The sequence below is a fragment of the Piliocolobus tephrosceles genome, chromosome 13 (genome assembly GCF_002776525.5).
Source record: "Piliocolobus tephrosceles isolate RC106 chromosome 13, ASM277652v3, whole genome shotgun sequence".
Taxonomy (NCBI): domain Eukaryota; kingdom Metazoa; phylum Chordata; class Mammalia; order Primates; family Cercopithecidae; genus Piliocolobus; species Piliocolobus tephrosceles.
The window spans coordinates 18,590,922-18,612,807 of record NC_045446.1 but is presented as its reverse complement, the minus strand read 5'-3'; the positions used below and the strand labels follow the sequence as shown (position 1 = coordinate 18,612,807).

Here is a 21,886-nt window from a genome sequence, read left to right as displayed (position 1 = left end):
TCTCTCTTTTTTTTTTTTTTTTTTTTTTTTTTTTTTTTTAAGACGGAGTCTCGTTCTGTTGCCAGGCTGGAAGCAGTGGCGCGATCTCAGCTCACTACAACTTCCGATTCCTGGGTTCAAGCGATTCTCCTGCCTCAGCCTCCTGAGTAGCTGGGATTACAGGCATGTGCCACCACGCCCAGCTAATTTTTGTATTTTTAGTAGAGACAAGGTTTCACCATGTTGGCCATGATGGTCTCAAACTCCTGACCACGTGATCCACCCGCCTCGGCCTCCCAAAAAGCTGGGATTACAGGCGTGAGCCACCACGCCCGTCCCCGTGCTGGTCTCAAACTCCTGAGCTCAAGTGATACACCAGCCTCAGCCTCCTAAAGTGCTGGGATTACAGGCATGAGCCACTACACCCGACCAGAAGCTACTGATTTTAAAACCAGCATAGACATTAACTTAACATGTAACCGTAATTAATTTCCAAGTTTTACTTTTCTTACCAACCAATTACGTTAATAATTTAAAACCACTAGGAGAAATCTAAAAAGGAAAGGGTCTGCTACTTTGCAACTATCAACCAATGAAATGTAAAAGATCAATATACAATAAAGCACCATCATCATATTTTGTATTTATAAATCAAGAAAGTAGTCTTCTCAATTAATAAATCAAAATATTTTAGCAATTCACAACACCAAAATTTCCATTTTATTCTCTAATTAGGTCCATGAGACTAGAGAGCAATCTAATAAATTAATGCTTATTTTAGTTAAGTAACATGCCTACCTCTTCCTCAACTTTGCCTCTATCTCACCCACAACCAGAAAATACAGCAATTTCTGAGGTAAAAAGGTATTTTTCTATTCTCTCCCTTAGTCCAGATATAAAGTATTTTACAAATATTCAGTTACTGTGCAAGTGATTTTAAGCTATCTATTCTCCAAATTCCAGCTGAGGGCCCAAAGTCGGGGTGTCCCCACAAACTGTTAAAGCTTAAGGTTTTGATAATAGCTCAGTATCTCCCTGTTTAAAAACTAATAATTACAATGGTGTTTTGTTTTTAAGAGAAATAGAAATAAAACAGTGGTGGTTTGAAGGGTAGGATGAACAACAGGCAGGGGACGGAGAAGAGACCATCGAGAGAGTAAGCAGAGAAGTGGGAGAGGAAAGGCAACTGAGGGAGTCTGGGCAATCACCGGTGACATCTCTACACAGGAGCACCACTGGCTGGACAGGGTCCTGCAGAGCTGAAATGGGACTGCACCCCCATCACATACCGCACCATTTTTTACAAATTAAGCAAGGACAAACTGATTTTCAAAACTGTATAATTCTTTAACTCAACCCCCAAACGCTTGTAGAATCTCTTTCTAACACATATTTATCAAAATAAAATGTACTTCTAAACTTTCCACAATTCCATTCAACCAAGTGAAGCAATTTGTACAGATTCTGCAAAGAGCTAAAGTAAACTTAATACTATATATTTGTTACGCTAATTTTAAAACTATAATGCTTTACTTACTGGCCACTCTATTGCAAAATAAGATTACAATTATTTAACTGAAAGAAAACTATACAACCCACTATAAAATTGCTTAGTTTTAAAAATACTTATTGAGTCAAAGTACAACACTTTATTTTTTAAAAAACTGGTTGTAATTTCTCCTTAGAAAGCAGATACAATGTTTTAGGAACAGGGACAAAATAAAATATACACCAATTCACCTATAGTAAATACACCTCTTTACCTACTAGACCTTTATCAAATGGTACAGCTGGGTTAGTGAGAACAAAAAGTTAATAGGAGCCATTATGCTACTTTAACTTAAATTCTTGCTAAGGGTAACATATACCATATTCAGAATGTTTTGGTAAGCTATTACAAATACTTTTGTTGAATCACAGAAAAAAACGTATCAAGGATCAAAGACCAAAAACATTCAGATCCTAATCAGTAGTGAATGAGTAAAGTTAATTATATTTTACACTTAATGATCTTTCCCCTTACCTCAATTACTGGTTTCACTTATAAGAGAGATACATACATACATTCTAATGGATATATTAACTCAATTATTTACCCTAAAACCCCTCAAATCTGAGGAGATCATTGTACCTTTTCTCATAATCAATTTGTTCTCAGGCTCAGTTTCCAGGCTCAATATAGGTAGCTTATGACAATTAAATATAGAAAGAAAATAACAATTACCATAAGAAAACATCAGGCACCAAATGAGAGGAAAAGTCACAAAGGCAAAATGCCCAAAATCAAAAAGCAAATAAACTGTGCCCATCATTATTAGAAAGCATTTGTATGCCACTTTTATATCTCTGAGGTTCTACAATTGTTTCCATTAGTTGTTACACTCAGGCATGAGTTTTCAAGGGTTAAATACACACAATTTGTCGGACCCAGCAGACTGCCCAGCTATTGAGTATTTAAGACTTCAGAGTTATAATGCGTAGTCTACTACAAACTTGATTCTAAGATACCTACGATAAACTGCATCAATATCTTGGTGCTGGCCTCACCAGCAGTTGAGAAAAAAAAAGAAAAGCTTTTATCACTATGGGCTTTAATAAACATTAAATCCCCTAAAATATTTAGCAGGCTCTGTTAAAACTGACATACTCCCATGTATTTTCTATTTTTTCCCAGAGGTATTCAAAAATAAGAACTCATTAGATAACACTTTTATCATCCATACTCTTTCACATCATGCATTTCAAGGGAGGAAAAAACCTCTCCAGCTAAATTGTTCCGTATTTACTCTTTTCCCATAAACTTTTAGTTGGACTGTAATAATAACAATAATAATGATAAGAGCAGCTATCACGATCGAGTGTCTCAAGATTTCCTCATTTTATCATCACATGAACCCTAGGAGGTTGGTATTACTGTCTCTATATCACAGATGAAGAAACTGAAGTCCCAGTGACCAGCACAGTAGTATGCAGTATGTATGTGATACCTCTTTATTGGAGTGAGCTTAAATAATTAGTCCAAGGTCAAACATTAAACTTTAAGTGGTTATACTGAGATTCAAATACTGGGGTCAGACGCCAAAGCTCAGGCTCTTATCTTAACACTTGTCTGAATCCTTGAGAAGAGAAGAAAGGGGCAGAAAACTAAGCTTAAGTACCATGTATTTAGTACTTACTATGTGTCAGGCACTTCTACTAGTTTATATATTAATTCACTTATTCCTCATAACCACTTCATTTTATTCAAATTTTACAGGTGAAGAAACTGAGGCAGAGGCACAGAGCAGGAAGTCATTTGGACACAGTCTAAGCTAATACATGGCAAAGCTAGGATTTGGGCCCATGCAAAGTGGCTCCTGCACCAACATCTTAACCTCTGTGCTCTATCAACACGCTATAAACTCCCCTTCACTTGAATTACACGAAAACAAAACTTTTAACCTTTTCACCAAATTACTAAATTGTAAGCTTCACTGAGAGAAAACTAGTAGTGCTTTTCTAAGCATGTGCACCAGACGTCTTTACAGGCACACAGGATATGCCCCCGATGATTAGATCATTGCACGACTCAGGAAGTAGCACACTGTAAATCTGGTTAAGAGCCCCCAGCCCACCTTTCTCCACACTCAGACCCACACTAACCAGGAACTGCAAGAAATGGGCAATTCAGAGATGTCCCTGTGCAATCTTCTATAAAATGAATGTCACTCTGAAAATATCCCAGTGTGTACAGTACACTTCCATCACCCCTTCTTCTTCCCAAACACCATAAAAAAACACACACACACAAAAGGAATGAATGAGTCTAAGCTACTTAAAAATCATAACAAATGTCCAATGATAACTACAAATTTAAATGAGAAAAAAGCAAAATTCTCATAATTTTGTAACTTGTCCAAATTTTACATGTAAAAAGCAGTAGGCCTCTTTGACTCAATTCTTAGACTACCTTCTTATCATAAAAGTGCCTTGAAAGATGTAAAGAATTTTTGCTTCAGATTCCAAATATCCTGATAGGCGTATTTAAAACAAAAAAACGTGACTGTTGCAGTATAAGTTATTGGGCTTTTTATACTAATATCTAATAGCATGACAATGTATTTAATTACACAAATAAAAGTATTAGGCATGGATTTAATATCTGTATATTAACATGTAACATACAGAAAATAAATATAAGGAACAGGACTGGACCTAAAGGTACTGAGAACCTGACACAATGAAAACAGGAACTATTGCAGCTCCCTCCATTGACATCGTAAAGTTGCCACATTTTCTGGGCTCTCTTTTGAATTAATGTGGCATCTGTTCCAAGTACAGCATGCTAACATTTTACTAAAAGATATTTTCATTCTACATTTGTATCTGATTTGCTTTTTATTTGAACTCCTGTTTTATTTCAATGGTCATTATTTCTTTATACCAACTTGTCAATTTGGCATTCCTAATCTATCTCCCCTGAGCACAAAAGGGTGGGTGGGGGAACCATCAGCTTAAAACTCTCTCACAGCAATAATTACAATATGTTTTGCATATAGATTAAATAAAGAAAATAAACAGCACAAAGATTTTTGTAGGCTTTTTAGTATCAAGTCCTGATAAGTTAACGGCATCTGTTCCTTTCAGAAAAAGAATTCTGCTCTGAGGTGTTGGGGGTTGGGGGAAGTAAACAAATACTAAATAGAATAATTCAAGTTACAAAGTTGGGTCTTGAAGAATGATGATTTCAATAACTTGCACATACCCAACTCCATCCACTGATAATTGCTTTTTAAGACATCTTCAAAAATGCTGCAGCAACAAGCCAAACACAACCACTTGCACTTAACATGCATGCTGCATACTCCACAATGTTACGTCACATCAGGCACAGAGAAGACGCTTACCAAGCTATCCTGCGTTCTATAAACTGCCTAACAACAGAAAAAGGCACTGCCATCTCAATGGGAGTAGAAGCTATCAGGGCAGGCAGCCCTTTCCCTTTTGGTCAACTCTGAGGAAAACAAATAAGGTTTATATTTCTGTCTTTTAAAGCTCACCTCTCTCCAGGCCTATACTTTCAATCTTTCAGCCTTTCACAGAAAGAAAGGCTGTTTCTTTAAAATTAAAAAGCTGCAAAAGATCACTCCAACTTAAAAGTCCCACACCTTTTACCAACTGTCCTCCAGCTGTCCCCACGGCTGCCTCTTCTGCAAGAAGAATGGCCTATCTTCAGCACTCGTCTCCAAGTGGGTGTGGGTACCCTGAGGAAGGGAGCCACTGGGAAGAAATTATTACAATTTATATTTTAAAATCTCATCCTTTCAAAAAATTCAACTTTCCTGTACGTTTGATAACATACATAAAACACTAGTTTAGACTATCATACATTTAACTGGTAACCATAATTTTTTAAAGTTTAGAGACTACTGGCCAAGATGACTGAGTCTAGAATAAAAAAGAAAAACTAGGCTCTACCACTAACTTAGTCAAATTCTTGTCTCTTAGTTTCACCATCCTTAACATTAATTGAGCCCTCTGTACACTATTAGACTATAATGAACAAGAATAAAATACTCTGTAGGGCATGGTCTGAGCCACTCAAAAGGAAAAGCACATTTATGAATGCTACCAATGAGAAAAACTAAACTTGGCTTGCAAAAAACGCTGATTACTCTATAGTTTCAATAAACTGCTACATTCTACCAGGTCCAATTCTTAGAATTTTAAGGCAAGGCTTCAGCACTTCGTGGATCTAAAAAAGCATAAAGCACCTTAGATGCAAGGAGTGTATTCTAGGAATAGAAAGGCTTTTTAAAAAACTTCTATAAGAAAAACTTTTTATTACCTGTGTAGTAACATTTTTTAATTTAAAAATTACGAAGGTGAATTATGACTAATAATCTTAGCAACAAGTTAAAACTCTCAAAGCTGGAATCAAGAGAGTTTTACTTAATGTAGATTATAAGGCCTTTAGTATGCATTTCTAAATATAATGCCAGAAAAAATGAACAGCACTCAAATAACTTTTTTTTTTTTAACTGCTTTAAAAAGTCCTGAGTTACCAGCATAGCATTTGGTAGTGGTTGAGTGAGTAGGGATAGGTGATGGGGATGAGGTCAGCCCACACTACTCACATGAAGTTGTGAGGACCAGGACTAATTCCTATGCAGGGTATCTTTATGCTGATTAAGTAGTACTAGTCTGAGTTTCTATTAATTAAAATATTACATGTATTATCTTGGTTTTAAAATCCTATTTAACATTTTTTCTTTTTTCTTTTTTACAGGTTTGCCCAAATTCTTACCTACTTTACTTTGTAAATGTGAAATAAATGTGTCCTAACAACCAAGAAGAGAGACTACCAGTTTTTTTTTAAATGTTATCTGAAAACACAATTTCTCTCTTTATAAGTAGCTACCAGAATAAACTAGAATAATTTAATTCAGAAATGATGCCTCTTAAATTACTTATACAGGACAGAAAACAATGTTGTCATTTTAAATTGATTTTTTTTTAAGTTTTAAAAATAACAATGACCATTTCCTAAAGCCTGAGGTACAATCAATCTAGGGCATTAGGTTTGGAATTTTAATGTATAAATCTTACCCACCTCTCTTCCTCCAACCTTACTCCCACTTCCCACATGAGCCCTATTTTCAAAAATAAACAAGTTTTTTAAATAGTCACCTGGAAAAAAGTAAACTTTGAAAGAGTATTATGGTATAATTAAACTTCTTTAAAAATGTGTGTGTGTGCATATATATATAAAATACATATGTAAATGCACAGAAAAAGTTTAAAAGTAGGATGGGAACGGAATGACTAATTTTCTACTTTATACATATCTATATTGCTAGAATGACTTTCTAACTTAGATGCACAGCTTTTGTATTTCTTGAAAGGACACTTATCTAACACTCTAAAACGTTGATAGTTATGTAAGGACTGACTGAAATAGTGAATGTAAACCATTTGCACCTATTAAAAATGTATTAAACTAACTTACACTGTGCTTTATAAAGTGCCCAACTTCCAAACTTTGAAGAAACAGCTATTAGACCCCACCCCATGCTACACACTATGCTTGGCAATGGATATACACGGATGAACAAAGCAGGCACTGTCCCAAATGTCCTTATTTCCATCCCATTCCAATGTTTACTACTTTCAAACTATTCAACCTAACCCAACCAAAATCAACAGGAAATAGCCTCAAAATGATACATCGTAGCTGTGGCCATTTCAGTAAATTGAAAACTTCTTTAGTAATTCATTTCTAGGTTTCCATGGGAATTACACAATTTAGCACAGCATTTTTTTTTTTTTTTTTTTTTTTTTTTTTTTTTTTTTGAGACGGAGTCTCGCTCTGCCGCCCAGGCTGGAGTGCAATGGCCGGATCTCAGCTCACTGCAAGCTCCGCCTCCTAGGTTTAGGCCATTCTCCTGCCTCAGCCTCCCGAGTAGCTGGGACTACAGGCGCCCGCCAAATCGCCCAGCTAGTTTTTTGTATTTTTTAGTAGAGACGGGGTTTCACCGTGTTAGCCAGGATGGTCTCGATCTCCTGACCTCGTGATCCGCCCGTCTCGGCCTCCCAAAGTGCTGGGATTACAGGCTTGAGCCACCGCGCCCGGCCATAGCACAGCATTTTGGACATTTAAGAGCAAGGGCTCAGGAATCAAACCTGGGCTTGAATCCAGGTTGTATCACTTGTTACCTATGTGATCTCAGGGAAACCTCTACTTCCTCATTTGTAAAATGGAGGTAGGATAATAATAGTAAATCCTCAGAATATTGCTGTGAGGATTAAAACTAAATGAGATCCTACGTGGAAAAAGGCTTAGCACTATACATAATAAACACTCTGTATTATTGATGACAACAGATAAACCTAACGTACAAAAACCGTTCACAACTTGTCAAACATTTAAAATCTATGTCATTTCTCCAAAATGTGTGTTATGTCACTTCTCCAAACACAAATATATTTTTGTAAGTTTGTATATTAACACATAAAATTTGTATAGTTAATAAAATAAAATTTTTAAAACACTAAAGTTCATAGTTAAAATTTTTCATTCCCATGACAACATACCAGCACATTTATATTTATAATATACACACATATGTATCAATGTGTATGTTGTTAAGAACTACACCATAAACACACACGTAAACACATGTCAAGAACTTGTCTATTGGGCCAGGCGTGGTGGTTCAGGCCTATAATCCCAGCACTTTGGGAAGCTGAGGCAGGTGGGTCACTTGAGATCAGGAGTTAGAGACCAGTCTAGCCAACATGGTAAAACCCTGTCTCTACTGAAAATACAAAAATTAGCCGTGTGTGGTGGCACACGCCTGTAGTCCCAGCTACTCGGGAAGGCTGAGGAAGGAGAATCACTTGAACCTAGGAGGCAGTGGTTGCAGTGAGCCGAGATGGCCCCCCTGCACTCTAGCCTGGGCAACAGGGCAAGACTCCGTGTCAAAAAAAAAAAGAACTGGTCTATTGTGAGCAGGGTAGATCACTAATTTTTTGGTTCTGACTCATTATTTAAAATTGTATAATATTAATATTATTAACATGATATAGACAAATATCTTAAAACCCAGCCCCTTACTGCTGATTAAAAATTCAATTTACATATATAACTTTAGTAATATAAAGTACATTCATGAGTATTATCTAATCCTTTTAATATCATAGTGAAGCAGGTCCTTATTATTATCCCCATTTTACCACTAAAGCCCAGCAAGGATGAATTTCCCAAGAGTGTACAACTAAGTGACAGGAGTATACTTAAGGCCAAGTCTTCTGACATCATCGCAACATCACATTCCTTTATACTGGCCTGGGACATTTCATTAAAAAAGAAAACTGCTCAATAATTTAGGTGTGTCAAAGGTCTCTACACTGAATCCACATGGTTGCCCAGTTTTACTCCCCTTATTTTCTCTCCTGATTTCCAACTTTAGTATTTCAGTAATCACATGGGTACCATAATGATAAAAATATGGAATGAGAATTCCTCCAAATCTGATATTTTCTGTATCGGCCCATTAACACCAAGGACTATTCTCCTTATATTTAACCCTTTGTATTAACTCCTTTGTAACTGCTGAATTTATTTCAATATTAGGTCTTGAAAAGACAAATTGATATAATATAAATAAAACAGCTTATAAAGTAGAACCATATCAGACCAGATTCCATACATTTTGGACACATCTAAAGAATCTATTTAATGTCTAATCTACATATTAACTTTTTTTTTTTTTTTTTTTTTGAGATGTAGTGTTGCTCTGTCTCCCAGGCTGGAGTGCAATGGCACAATCTCAGCTCACTGCAACCTCCACCTTATGGGTTCAAGCGATTCTCCTGCCTCAGCCTCCCGAGTGGCTGGGATTACAGGCACCTGCCTCCACGCCCAGCTAATTTTCTATTTTTAGTAGAGATGGGGTTTTGCCATGTTGGCCAGGCTGGTCTCACACTCTTGACCTCAGGTAATCCACCTGCCTTGGCCTACCAAAGAGCTGGGATTACAGGCGCTGAGCCACCATGCCTGGCCATATTAACAAATTTTAAATCACAACTATGTCAGGTGGAGGCTAGTATTATTACAGTGGATTGGTCTGCTATATAAACAAATACTTTAAAAAATATTACTTGGGCTGGGTGTGGTGGCTCACTCCTATAATCCCAGCACTTTGGGAGGCCGAGGTGGGCAGATAACTTGAGGCCAAGAGTTAGAGACCAGCCTGGCCAACATGGTGACACCCCGTCTTTACTAAGAATACAACAATTAGCCAGGCATGGTGGTGCATGCCTGTAATTCCAGTTGCTCAAGAGGTTGAGGCACGAGAATTGCTTGAACCTGGGAGGCAGAGGTTGCAGTGAGCCAATACCGTGCCACTGCACTCCATATCCAGCCTGGCCAACAGAGCAAGACTCCATCTCAAATAAATAAATAAATAAACAAACAAAACTAAAGGCAGAGTTTTCTTAAATAAACATGGTAGCCCTCAGCAACAATATTCTAAGAACTCCTTGCAAGAGAAAAAGCTGGAATAAGATACTGGCTAAGCAAGTAAGAAAAGCACTGCCCTGCTTCTGCATACATTCAAACTAAGACATATACATTGCAGCTTATGCTTAGCTTACATTTTCCAATATCCTCAGGCATTCCTTTCCCTTCTCAAACAGCCAAAAGGGACCAGCCATGCAAGTAAAACTATCCTATAAGTTCAAGAGCCTAAAAGAAGTCAGTGTCCTAAAAGAGAAAATTAACGTAAAGAATTAAGATTTTTTGGGCCGGGCGCGGTGGCTCAAGCCTGTAATCCCAGCACTTTGGGAGGCCGAGACAGGCGGATCACGAGGTCAGGAGATCGAGACCATCCTGGCTAACATGGTGAAACCCCGTCTCTACTAAAAATACAAAAAACTAGCCGGGCGAGGTGGCGGGCGCCTGTAGTCCCAGCTACTCTGGAGGCTGAGGCAGGAGAATGGCGTAAACCCGGGAGGCGGAGCTTGCAGTGAGCTGAGATCCAGCCACTGCACTCCAGCCTGGGCGACAGAGCAAGACTCCGTCTCAAAAAAAAAAAAAAAAAAAAAAAAAAGATTTTTTGAAACTACACTTTCTTTCTGGGGCTGCTTACTGGTCTCCAATACATCAATCCTATAATACTGTGAATTACAGTGATAGATTGGTACATGCTTCTAAACACAACAGAATTTTTCCAGGGTTACATACACTATAACACAAGGGGCATTTTGCAGCATCTTATTTTCCTTAATCAACTAGTTTGGATATTCTACCAGTGCAAACATCGTAAACAAATAAATTTTCATTATCTTTTGAGCTTTCTGAAGTCAACCAAAGGCTTGCGGTATAGATGCAACGAGTACTAGACAGGCAGAGCTGAATACCAGTCAAAATATTCAGCTGCTGGTGTGATAGTCCTTTCGGAGGCCTACATCACTTAGGGAGAAACTGAGGTGCAAGGACATTTTACACACTGCAAAAACATTCTCAGGAATTTGCCACATCATTATCATAAGCCAAGAATCTCAAGGTCTTAGAACAGCCTGGGCTTCTGATCAAATTATATTGTAAAAAGAGAGGAAAAAAATGTGAAGCGTGCTATTTTTTAAAATAACAGTAAGTACTACTACTACTACTGCTGCTGCTGCTAATTCTAAACGTTTACTGAGCCCTTATTATGTGTCAAGCTCTGTGCTAGGCACTGTCATAGATTTTAACAATTAATCTCTGCAACAACCCTCTGATATTAGTTAACAAAATTAAAGTAGAATCCTCGAAAAAAATTTAAATTTTTCAAATAAAAATATAAACAAATTATTAAAGACATCTCACCTCTTTCTCTGCCTCAGACTACCTCTTCAAGTATTAAATTTACACTAAAACCACATTTATTTTCAGGAATTCCAGCTAAAGAGTACTGATATTCAAGATGTTGACAGTTATTACAGAAGAATCACAGAACTCTGAAATTAAATACTGGCACAAAAAACCTTCCATCCAACTTTACGGAATAACTATCCCCATTTAAAAAAAAAAAAAGGAACAGCGTATAGATCAGTCTTGATAATAAGAGGCTTCTCATGCCCACACTAGCAATCAACGATGCCATAATTATAAAGAGACCTGTATCACCACATGCATAAGAATAATTTACATCTGCTAAATCAAGTTTTCAATATATTATTTTGTGTGTAAACCTCATAGTATCTGATAAAAAATACAATCAACTAATCTAAGGTAAACTAAAACACTAGGTTGTTTCTGAAGACTCACTTTAGAATTTGAGCAGTATAATAATCATAATATTAGTAATCAAACTACTTAGCAGAAAGTTCTTAGAGGCCTGGGAGGCTGTGTATAAAATGGAGTAGACTAGAGGGAAGGGTTTTCCGTACTGTTGAAATCAACTACAGGTCCCAGAATGCAGTGCTCCAATCTGAAGTTAAGCAAAAACTGCAATGCATACTGGGACTTGTAGTAAGTAAACCACGTTATCACAGCAAGTTTCAAGAAAGTCTGAACTATCTAGCACAATTTGACTGTATCTTATTATCAGGGTCTAATCAAATTTAGATCAAATTTGTATGTTCTCTGCTGTGGCCCACAGTTTCTCTAGCACACACTGGAAAAAGTATCAATATTTAGATCAACATTTTCACATTAGAAAAATCTTACGTAGGCGAAGCAAAGAAAAAATGCTTAAAAAGCAAAAAGACTTGATGTAATAAAAAATATAATTTTTGAAACAGTTTTTTAAAGTTTGAATGGATCCATTTCAACACTCTCTAATCCTCCTCCACAAAAAAGTTTAGTTGTTCTGACTGGTCACGGTGGTTCACGCTTGTAATCCCAACACTTCAGGAGGCTGAGGCTGGCAGATTACAAGGTCAAGAGAGCAAGACCATCCTGGCCAACATGGTGAAATGAAACCCTCTCTACTAAAAATACAAAAATTAGCTGGGCGTGGTGGCCAGCGCCTGTAGTCCCAGCTACTCGGGAGGCTGAGGCAGGAGAATCACTTGAACCTGGGAGGTAGAGGTTGCAGTGAGCTGAGATCGTGCCACTATACTCCAGCCTGGTGACAGTGGAGACTCCATTTCAAAAAAAAAAAAAGCTTAATTGCTTTAACAGGTTGCCTTTTAACAATTATTCAAGATATATTTTATAAATAATTTTTCTTGAAGAAAATTCTCAGAAGCAAACATTTCCCATATTCTAATATTGCCCAACAGGAAATAATTTTTATAGTAATATGCACACACACCATCACAAAAACAAACAAAAAATGCTGAAGTTCTGCTTTTGTTAAGTCCTTACTCAGTATTTATGCCCTCCATTCCTCACCTCTAATTCCCTACACACACACACACACACACGCTTCTAGAAAGAACACTTAGAAAAACAGTACTCAACTACAAGCCCACTTCTCTCATCCACTGACCTCTTCTGAAAACACAAAAGATTTTTTTAAGCTATCAGTAATACGTCCAAACACAAGCTGAGAGGTTTGAGCTGGAATTTACATATATACAGTTGCTACACACCCTCCTATTTTCTGCAAGACTGTGGAAGGAGGCTGGGAAAGAACTAAGTGCAATCTGCATCAGGAGGCCTAACACAGGTGGTGGGTTATTTTCAGGCAACAGCACCTTCACAAACATGTTTTGGAATATAGTCCAAGAAATTCCTAACAAGGAAAGATAAGCTGGCACACAAATTTAACGCAATCCAGCTAAAAATCATCTGCAACACATGCTACTACATTTCACCATAAAAGTGACGGGCTACTATAAAGGATTTGAAGCTTCATCAATACAACATATTGTCCATAAGGCCAGAGATAGCAGTTGCCATGGTTACTATCACCCACTTGTACCAGGAAATTATTGTCATTACCCCAAAGTTTGGGGTACTTATTTAAATTTTAAAAAAAACACACAATTTAGGGTTCTGACTGTTAATTGAGTGAAAGAATCAACTACTGTTTGATTTGTAAGTATGTCGCTTTGGAGAGGCACATGGTTAACAATACTTGGATCTGCAGCAGAAAAAAAAAAATCAATTCCTTTCTGCTGCTCCTTCTCCTCAAGTACTGACAGTTTGTATTCTCAATGCAGCCAAAACAATAAAACAAAACCCATCTTTTTGGCTTCTGTGTTTAAGTTATTTTTTTCCCCCTAGGCCCACAAACAGAGTCAAAATAAAACCTAGATCATCAACCTGTTAGGCCTCATCCCCTTCCTATCTCCTCCATACTGGTTCACTTTCTTGAGACTACTTAAAAAAGCAGAAAACATTTCTGTAACTGATTCCAAAGTATAGAAAAGAATAGTTGCCTTCAACTGAGGAATTTTCACCAAAGTCTTTTTCATTTATTTATTTTTTTTAAGGCAGGGAGAGGCGAGAGACTTGCAGGGTACTAGAAGGGAGAAGTGGAGGAGTATTCAAATTGTCACACAAGTCTAGTGTAAGCAAGTTGCTTTAGAAGAGTCCAAAGGATGGCTGAACCTCACATATAATTTCTAAAAGGGAAGAGTTCACCGTAATTTTAAGACTGAATTGATGGACAAGTAATAGAAAAGTTATTCATAAAAGTCTACTTCAACATTTTCACAAAAGATTCAAAAATTTAACACACATATAAGAATTACACGAAAGCCTACAAAATAGTATGGCTACATATACACACAAACATCCAAAGTAGAAAACATATGCTATTTAAGAAATAATTATCTACAATAAATTTAATGCAGTGTCAACATATTATCTTTTTTAAAAAATCGCAAAGCAGTAAAAATATACACCTGAGAAAATTAATGTGATCAAAATGTATTACTATGCTTCTAAAGAATTATTAGGCCTACAAAAAAAGCCCATGTACAAAAGTTCCTGAGAAGTCAACATAAATCATTAACATTTCCCAGCACAAAATAATATGAAAATTCAAACATGTTTCAAGAAATCAGTTATAGATATAAATATAAAAGAATTCCATCAAAGGTCAGAGACCTAAAACTTTAATTCCTTCCCTTCTCTCTTTGAATAGTAATTAAATACAAAAGCCTTCAGCAATAAAATACTAAGAATACAAAATTTAAAAGCACATCAATACAACCTTAACTTCAGTATGTCTTCACAGAGAGCTTTACTATTCACTGTCTATAGGATGAAAAAGTTAATAACACCCTGAGAGGTTTCATTTTTCTCTAAACAGTTAAGTGTTTTTCTCACCCTTCACAGAAACAAGTTTCTATATTTACTTTCTAAAGGGGGCAATTTCAAAAGAACAGTCACTTCTAAAATTTAAGATACTATATGCCTTTTGATAAGCTCACAAACACAGGGTCCCTAATTATCTATATTTTACTTTAAAATGTTTCTATTCCAAATTTGTGAGCAGAGTTTATAAGAAAGCTGAAACTCCAGGCTTTAAACTTTTGGGTTATTTTTACACAAAAATATTTCAGTGCACTCCTCTAGATTTGAGTAGTCATTTCCTCGTGCATCCTTCTAAAATAGAAAAACAAAAATGATATAGCCACATATACCTAATACTAACACATACAGATATACATCTTTTTCACTGTGAAACAAGCTTGAAAGCTTTAGGCAGTAGGAATTTTTCAGAAAGTTAGCGGAGTCAGTCAAAACATTCAAAACTTTAACCATGACATCTGTTACTCTGTGTTAATAAGAGTCTATAGAAGAATCAGGGAACTTACATACTCACTAAAATCAACTACTATCACATCACATCAATGGAGAAATGAAGAAAAACTATAACAGGGGACATACAATTCACAGGATCTTCAAAAGGGAAAATGACTTCTTTTTTTATATATATATATTATGGGAAACTGACTAGGCAGCATTTTTTCAAAAGCAGCTTCAAAACTATAACAAAGACATTTTTGGTAACCACAGCAGTATTTAAAAACATAAATTTAGGCTGGGCGCGGTGCCTCATGCCTATAATCCCAGCACTTTGGGAGGCTGAGGCAGGTGGATCACCTGCGGTCAGGAGTTCAAGACCAGCCTGACCAACATGGTGAAACCCCGTCTCTACTCAAAATACAAAACTTAGCCGGGCATAGTGGCGAACACCTGTAATCACAGCTACTCAGGAGGCTGAGAGGCAGGACAATCACTTGAACCTGGGAGGCAGAGGTTGCAGTGAGCCGAGATCATGCCATTGCACTCCAGCCTGAGCAACAGAGCAACAGAGCGAGACTCCGTCTCAAAAAATAAAAAAACAAAGAAACTTATAGTGTCCAGTGTACTTTAAATGTATTACTTTCTCAATTGATGTGGAAAAAGTTAGCATTTTAAGACAGAAGCTTCTGTCCATGTATTAATTAGTTACCTATCTCAACAACTTAGTATCTGCATGCTTTCTTACCACTTACGAAGAACTTTTATATGTATTATCTCATTTGGTCTTACTGAGAAAACAGTATTTTGCCTACAAAATAGACAAAATTCAAAGCAGATTTATCAACTTTCTAGCATCCCCAAATTTTTAAAATTTTGACACAAAACTTTACAAGCAACCACAGTGGCATGATATTTCCAGTGATAATCAATTCACCTAACACTGACAGAGTTTCAAAGGACCATGTGCTATAAATGCTATGAAACTGTTAAAGTAGCTATATTCATCTTTATGCAGTTATTGTTATATCAGCAATGACCTACCACTGATAGAACTTGACTTACAGTTCAAGAGTCTCAGTCTTTGCAGGCTAACTTAAGTACATCAACCATATGTATTTATAAAGCTGAGTGCCTAAAAATTGATCTATATTAGAATCACAGTCCGTAAATCCGAGGGGAAAAAACTACAAGAAGTCTAAATTTTTTTCCACACACTATCCCCCTTTCCAAAATCTCAACTACTCTATATCCTATTTGTATTATTATAGGGATGATAACAAGACTTAAAGCCCTAAATCATACCAACTACTTTTGTTTATAACAATTACAAATACTTTTTTAAAATACGTGCTCAACACCCTACTCATCAACACAAGACTAATTCCCCTTCCAAATAAAATAATTCTAAACAGTGCTCTGTACCTAGGCCCAGAATCCTTAAGCTATCCACAATCACACATCTACTTTGTATAGTCAGACTTCAGTTTCAAGTAGCAAACATAATGTATGAATGGAATTTTTTAAATGGACTTACTCAAAATCTTTCTGGAACTTTAAGGTGTTAATCCTGTTGCTTAGCTGAAGCTAAGTAGAGCTGTAATAAGTAGCAAGACCCTCAAAATTCACAAATTTCCTTTATCTTGCTGTAGCACCTCCTGCTGGATAGCATTTAGAGATCTTCATGTAAGCAGAAGAAGAGTATTTCAGAGGCAGCTCCTTCCAGACGACTAAATAGGAAAAAGGATGGACCCTTCAAAGCTAAAAGAAATAGGCCCCATCCATCACTTATACCTTCTAAAAATACAATTTAGCCCAGGTAGGTGTCTTTTTCATCTATTACTACTCCAGCTCCTCCAGTTCCACAAAGACTTGTCTGAGTCCAAAATAAAACATGCTTAAATACAGCCTGCAAAATTATCTAAAAACTAAGTTAAAAAGTCTTCAATAGCACCCAAGCAGAAAACTTTATTACGGGCAGCCAAGCAATGCCAGTCAAACTGCAAATACCATTATGTTACCAAAAGCAAAAGTCTGATGTTAACAAAAAAAAAAAAAAAAAAAAAAAAGCCCCTGGAATATTTGTAACATGTTAGCCAGATGTTTGTGTTTTGAGAACTTTGTGCACTACTACTATGCTCTTCACTTAAGGATAGTTGTACATCTACAAACATTTTAAGTACAGAAATTTTTTTACAAGCATTAGCATAACTGCACACAAAATTTCCTCTTTTCTATGAAAAGATAGGTACTGGGATTTGCAAACGTATTTTTCAGACATTTTTAATGACCCCCTAAAATAAACTAGTTTTAAGCCCGCAACACAGACTCCATAAACAAGTGAAGACAGAAGAAGAGAATAAGAAGGAACTTACCAAAATTAAAATGATTAATAGTATTTCCAGTAAAAATGTAGTAACAGTTTCCAACAATGCTGTAAACCAAGTAAATTGTGAAACTTAAAGAAGGAAGGAGGAGGCCAGTCTTCAAAGACCAAAAGCAAAGCTGACCTATTTATTTCTATTGCTTAAATTAGAGTGAACACCAGATGTAAACAAATATCATAAACACTGAAAAGTATGCTTACATGGTTTAGCCCCAGTTTCAGTACCCTTACCAGGCCGTCAATAAAGCTACAGATGTTGGTGAGAATCCTCTCAAAAAGGAGATAATTCCAACCCCTCGCCTTAAAGAATCCCTATCAAGTGAACCTGTGAAAAGACTTCTTTCCCATGGTGCACAACTGCTTTAAAAAAAAAAAAAAAAAAAAACTTTCATCAGCCCCAATTAATCTGATTCTAATATTCAACTATCCATTATTTATATATAAACGTTCTTCCCTCTCTAACTTCCCCAGCTCAAGCATCTACATTCCTGACACCGACTATTAGCAAAAATGCACAACTCGTTCCTCAGCTATGGGGCAAATCTTTGAAATCCGAAACACAGCCACAAAGTTCACTGTCAAGGCCAGGTGATGAGGCCCACACATGCCCGGACCTTCACTCAGATTTCAAATTCTAGAAATCCATACTCCCAGAGACATCATTTTAAAAACAACACAATGTGGACGTGCAGAGTGAGATCCTCTACTTCCAGACCTAAACAAAGAATATTTCAACATATGACCGGAATATGATGACACCAGATTCACCAATGAAAACAAAACCTGCCGACCATTAGCAGTCGTACCCTCATCACAACAACTCAACTACTTAGAAATCACTCTCGGCACATCTGCACCCCACAACCGGCCTGTGGCCTTCTCCGGGGGTGCAAGCCACAGACAAAGTTGAAAGAAGGCGTTCTCCCCCGGTGCCCAATCTCGATACCAACCCCTCCCCTACCAGGGCCACCTTGCTGCTACCCACCATCGCGAACGTGGTCAGGGGGAAAAAAAAAAAAAAGAAATCCTAACAGCACCGCTCAGCAGAATAAAGAGACCAAAGAGAGGATGACGAGAAGTGTTGGGAACTGCGTGCACGACGGGGCTGGACCAAACGGAAAGAGTCCCACTCCGCGCGCCCCTCCCCCCGGCGGGGGCGCGGGCGGGGGAGGGGCGGCCGCGGCCCCTCTCGGAGCGGCCTGTCCGCCCCGGCCCGCTCAGGGTCCCGGGGGCGCCCCGCAGCCGCCGGCGGCGGGGGCGAATGCGAGAGGGCCGGCCCCGGGGTGAGGGGTGCAGGAAGACTCTCCGGAATAACAAGTTGCAGAAGAAGAAGAATAAGCGGAATTTCCCCAACGCTGCTCCGGCCACCCAAGACAAATGCACCAACACACTCACACACACACATACACAAACACACACACTCGGGCCCGGCAGCGTCAGCAGCCGCAGCTTTTTTTTTTTTAAACCGGATCCCTCAGTCACCAAACAAGATGGTTTTCCAAAAAAAAATTTTTAATTAAATAAATAATCATAATAAAAACTTCCCCCCGACAGCATCCCGGGGTGGGGTGGGGGGGATGGAGGAGCCCCAGCTACCTTCCCCGGGCCGAAGGACAGCCGAGGGGGGCGGGCGAAGCTCCGTGCCCCCCGCCCCCGCCCGCAGCCCCCGGCCGGCCCCCCGCCGGGACAATGTGACGCCCCCTCCCCGCCGCCCCCGGCACGCCGCCTCTGTCACCCGCTCCGGCCCTGCACTCTGCGCCCAGGCTCCCGAGGCTGCTCATAAACTTACTTCCAATTTATCCTGGGGAGGGGTGGAGGGCAGAGGGGAGGAGGGGGGAGCCAAGGTTTTCCCATTGTCTTTTTTTCGGGGGGGGAGGTATGGGAAGGGCACGCAGGGGGGCGCCCCGAAGGGGAAGTTATTGCTCAAATCTCAAGTTGACTGAGGGGTCCTGACGAGAACACCCCCCTTTCCTTCCTCCCTCCCACACACCCCTTCCCTCCCCCTACCTCCCCCCACAACAAACTCCAAGCAGGCAGCCCCTGATCCTCCCAGAGACAAACACGAGCGACAAGACAGAGGGAGAGAGGAGAGAGGCAGAGGGGGAAGGGGGAGGGAGGGGAAATAGAGCTACTCCAGAAAAAAAGAGAGAGAGGAGAGTGAGGAGAAGAGAGAATGGAAAAGCTGGGATACTGCACCCTCCTGCTGCTGGCTGGCTGTCCCCCCTGGCAGCTGGAGGCAGGAACTCTGAGCAGGAGAAGCAGGAGGAGGAGGAGGAGGGAACTCTTCTTCATGGGGAGGGAGGGAAGAAGCTGGAGCTGCTGCTGCTGCTTCTGCTGCTGCTCTGGGCCTCTCGCACTTTTTAGATATTAGTGTGTTAAGATGGTAGGTTGTTCCCTTCTCCCTCCTCCTCCTCCTCCTCTCCTCTCCTCTCTCTCTCACTCACTCTCTCTCTCTCTGGGCTGTTTCTTTCCTCCTCTTCCCCAGGCAAGGGGGGGTGGGGAGGAGGGGGTTGGGGGGAGGAACTGGATCCTCCTCCTCCTCCAGGAGGGACACACACAGGCCCCGGGCCGGAATCGGGAGGGGGGAATCAGAGCAGCAGGAGAGAAACTGTGGGAGACAAACAAGCCCAACTCTTCATCCTCCTCCTCCTCCTCTCAGCAGCAGCAGCGAGCACCACCAGCCCATTCACCACCCGGCCCCGGGCCGCAGCACCTCCGCCGCCTCAGCCCGGGGATCCCTCCGCCCAGGCCCAGACACACTCGCCCGCGCGGGAGCCCGCCGCGCGGCCCCGCCGGCCCGCCGCCGCCGCCGCCGTGCGCGCCCCCGCCGCTCCCGAGAGCCGGGCGAGGGGGACTGGGGCTGGGAAAGCGGGGACGAGGGCAAGGGGAGAGGAGGCGCCGGGGGAGAGCGGGCCGCGGCGGGGAGGGAGGGGGCCGCCGGGCGGAGTGGTACGGCGGCCGGCCCGGGCCCCCGCGCCTCGGCCCGCGGCTCCTGGGACGCTCGGGTCCCCCCACCGGGGGCGGTGGGGCGGCGGCAGGGGGGGCGACGGGGGCCCGCGGCGGCGCTCGGGCGGGCGGACTACTTGACGTGTCGGTGCGGCGAATTTATTTCACTTTGCCTAAGGAACGGGGTGTGCTGCGGCGCCCATTGCCTAGGGAAAAAACCCGGATGTAAAGTGAGTGAAACTAAACTAGAGTGAAGTAGGGCAGCGGCAGCCAAACTCCAGTGCAGCGGCGGCGGCGGCCGTGATGGGGCCGAGCACCGAGCGGCGGCGAAGGCGGCCAAACTCCGGGGCCGCCGCAATCCCGGGCCCGTGCAGCGCCGCAGCTCGGCTCCCGTGCAGCCGCAGCCGAGGCGAGGCCGGAGCCCGCGGCGGCCCCCCCAACTCCGCGGCCCGAGCCCAACTCCCCCCCTCCCGCCGGCGGGAGCTGCAAAGAGGCTCCGGAGCGGCCCCAACTCCCTCCAGTGCAACAGCAGTTTGAAGGGGGTGGGGGGAAGCCGTGAGGGGCAGGAGCGAGGAGAAGCGATGGGGAAGCACTGCAATGGGGGAGCGTGGTCCAGGCAACAGGAGAAAGATGCAACCTCAAGTCGAATGCAACATGCAATCCCCGGCCGGCGCTCGCCCGCTCCCTCCCCTCGCCACCCCGCCCCCTTTCCAAATAACTACCCTTGAACCACTTTATTAGCAGTACTTAGTCCAGCACTCGCTGCCGGGAGGGGCGGGGGACGGGGGCCTTCGCTCACCTTTATTTATTGCTGCTTTCTCCCCCCTCTCCATGTTTTTTATTCCTAAGTTCTTTTGTTCTAAGGGGGATGATGGCATTTACTTTTCTGCTTTGTGTAGCAGGGCAATCACTGGGAATCGGCCACGTATAATCCGGCGGTTTGTCATATTTTATTAGTGAAAGTATTTTATGCCTATTCTACCTCCAAGGACTGTAACATGGAGAACTGCAGAGAGGAGAAAAACATCAGAAGAATTCTTGTTTTGAGAGATTTCTTGGTGGGGCGGGGGAGGGCCTGGTTTTTTTTTTTTTGGAGGGGGTTTATTTAGATTTTCGAATCGATAGTTTTCAACTTGAAGCTTAACGTTTTTGCATGGATGTATTACCGGATTCTAAACCCCCAACCACAGTAAATTTTTTAAAAGTAAAAAATAGTAGATTAAAAAAAAATCCCTACTGGACAGTGATATCTGTTCTGTGCAGCACGCTGGACTTAACATAGTGTTGGCCTTCGAATGTCAAATAACAATAAACCCCAACCTCAACTGAATACAAATGGGGGGGGTGGGGGTGGTTTTGTTTTTAAGGCTCAGCACTTTTGTAGCATCTGCCACTACGCATTTTCC

At 40.6% G+C, this 21,886-nt stretch overlaps 1 protein-coding gene across 26 annotated transcripts in view; it reads right to left on the bottom strand.

The window, feature by feature from the left end:
- Nucleotides 1–20,245, bottom strand: part of PHF21A (PHD finger protein 21A) — a 195,707-nt gene extending 175,462 nt beyond the window's left edge. For 16 of the 26 annotated variants that reach the window (XR_002732298.3, XR_002732299.3, XM_026454081.2 and 13 more), the window contains exon 1: nt 19,731–20,245. The gene's annotated coding sequence lies outside the window, so the exon portion shown is untranslated. Of the gene's footprint in view, nt 1–5,126; nt 5,151–16,685; nt 16,879–17,523; nt 17,584–17,735; nt 17,755–18,519; nt 19,109–19,730 lie in introns of those variants that run through there. The other 10 variants (XM_026454076.1, XM_026454079.1, XM_023215748.2 and 7 more) reach the window with 9 other exon arrangements.
- Between the last annotated feature and the right edge of the window lie 1,641 nt (nt 20,246–21,886).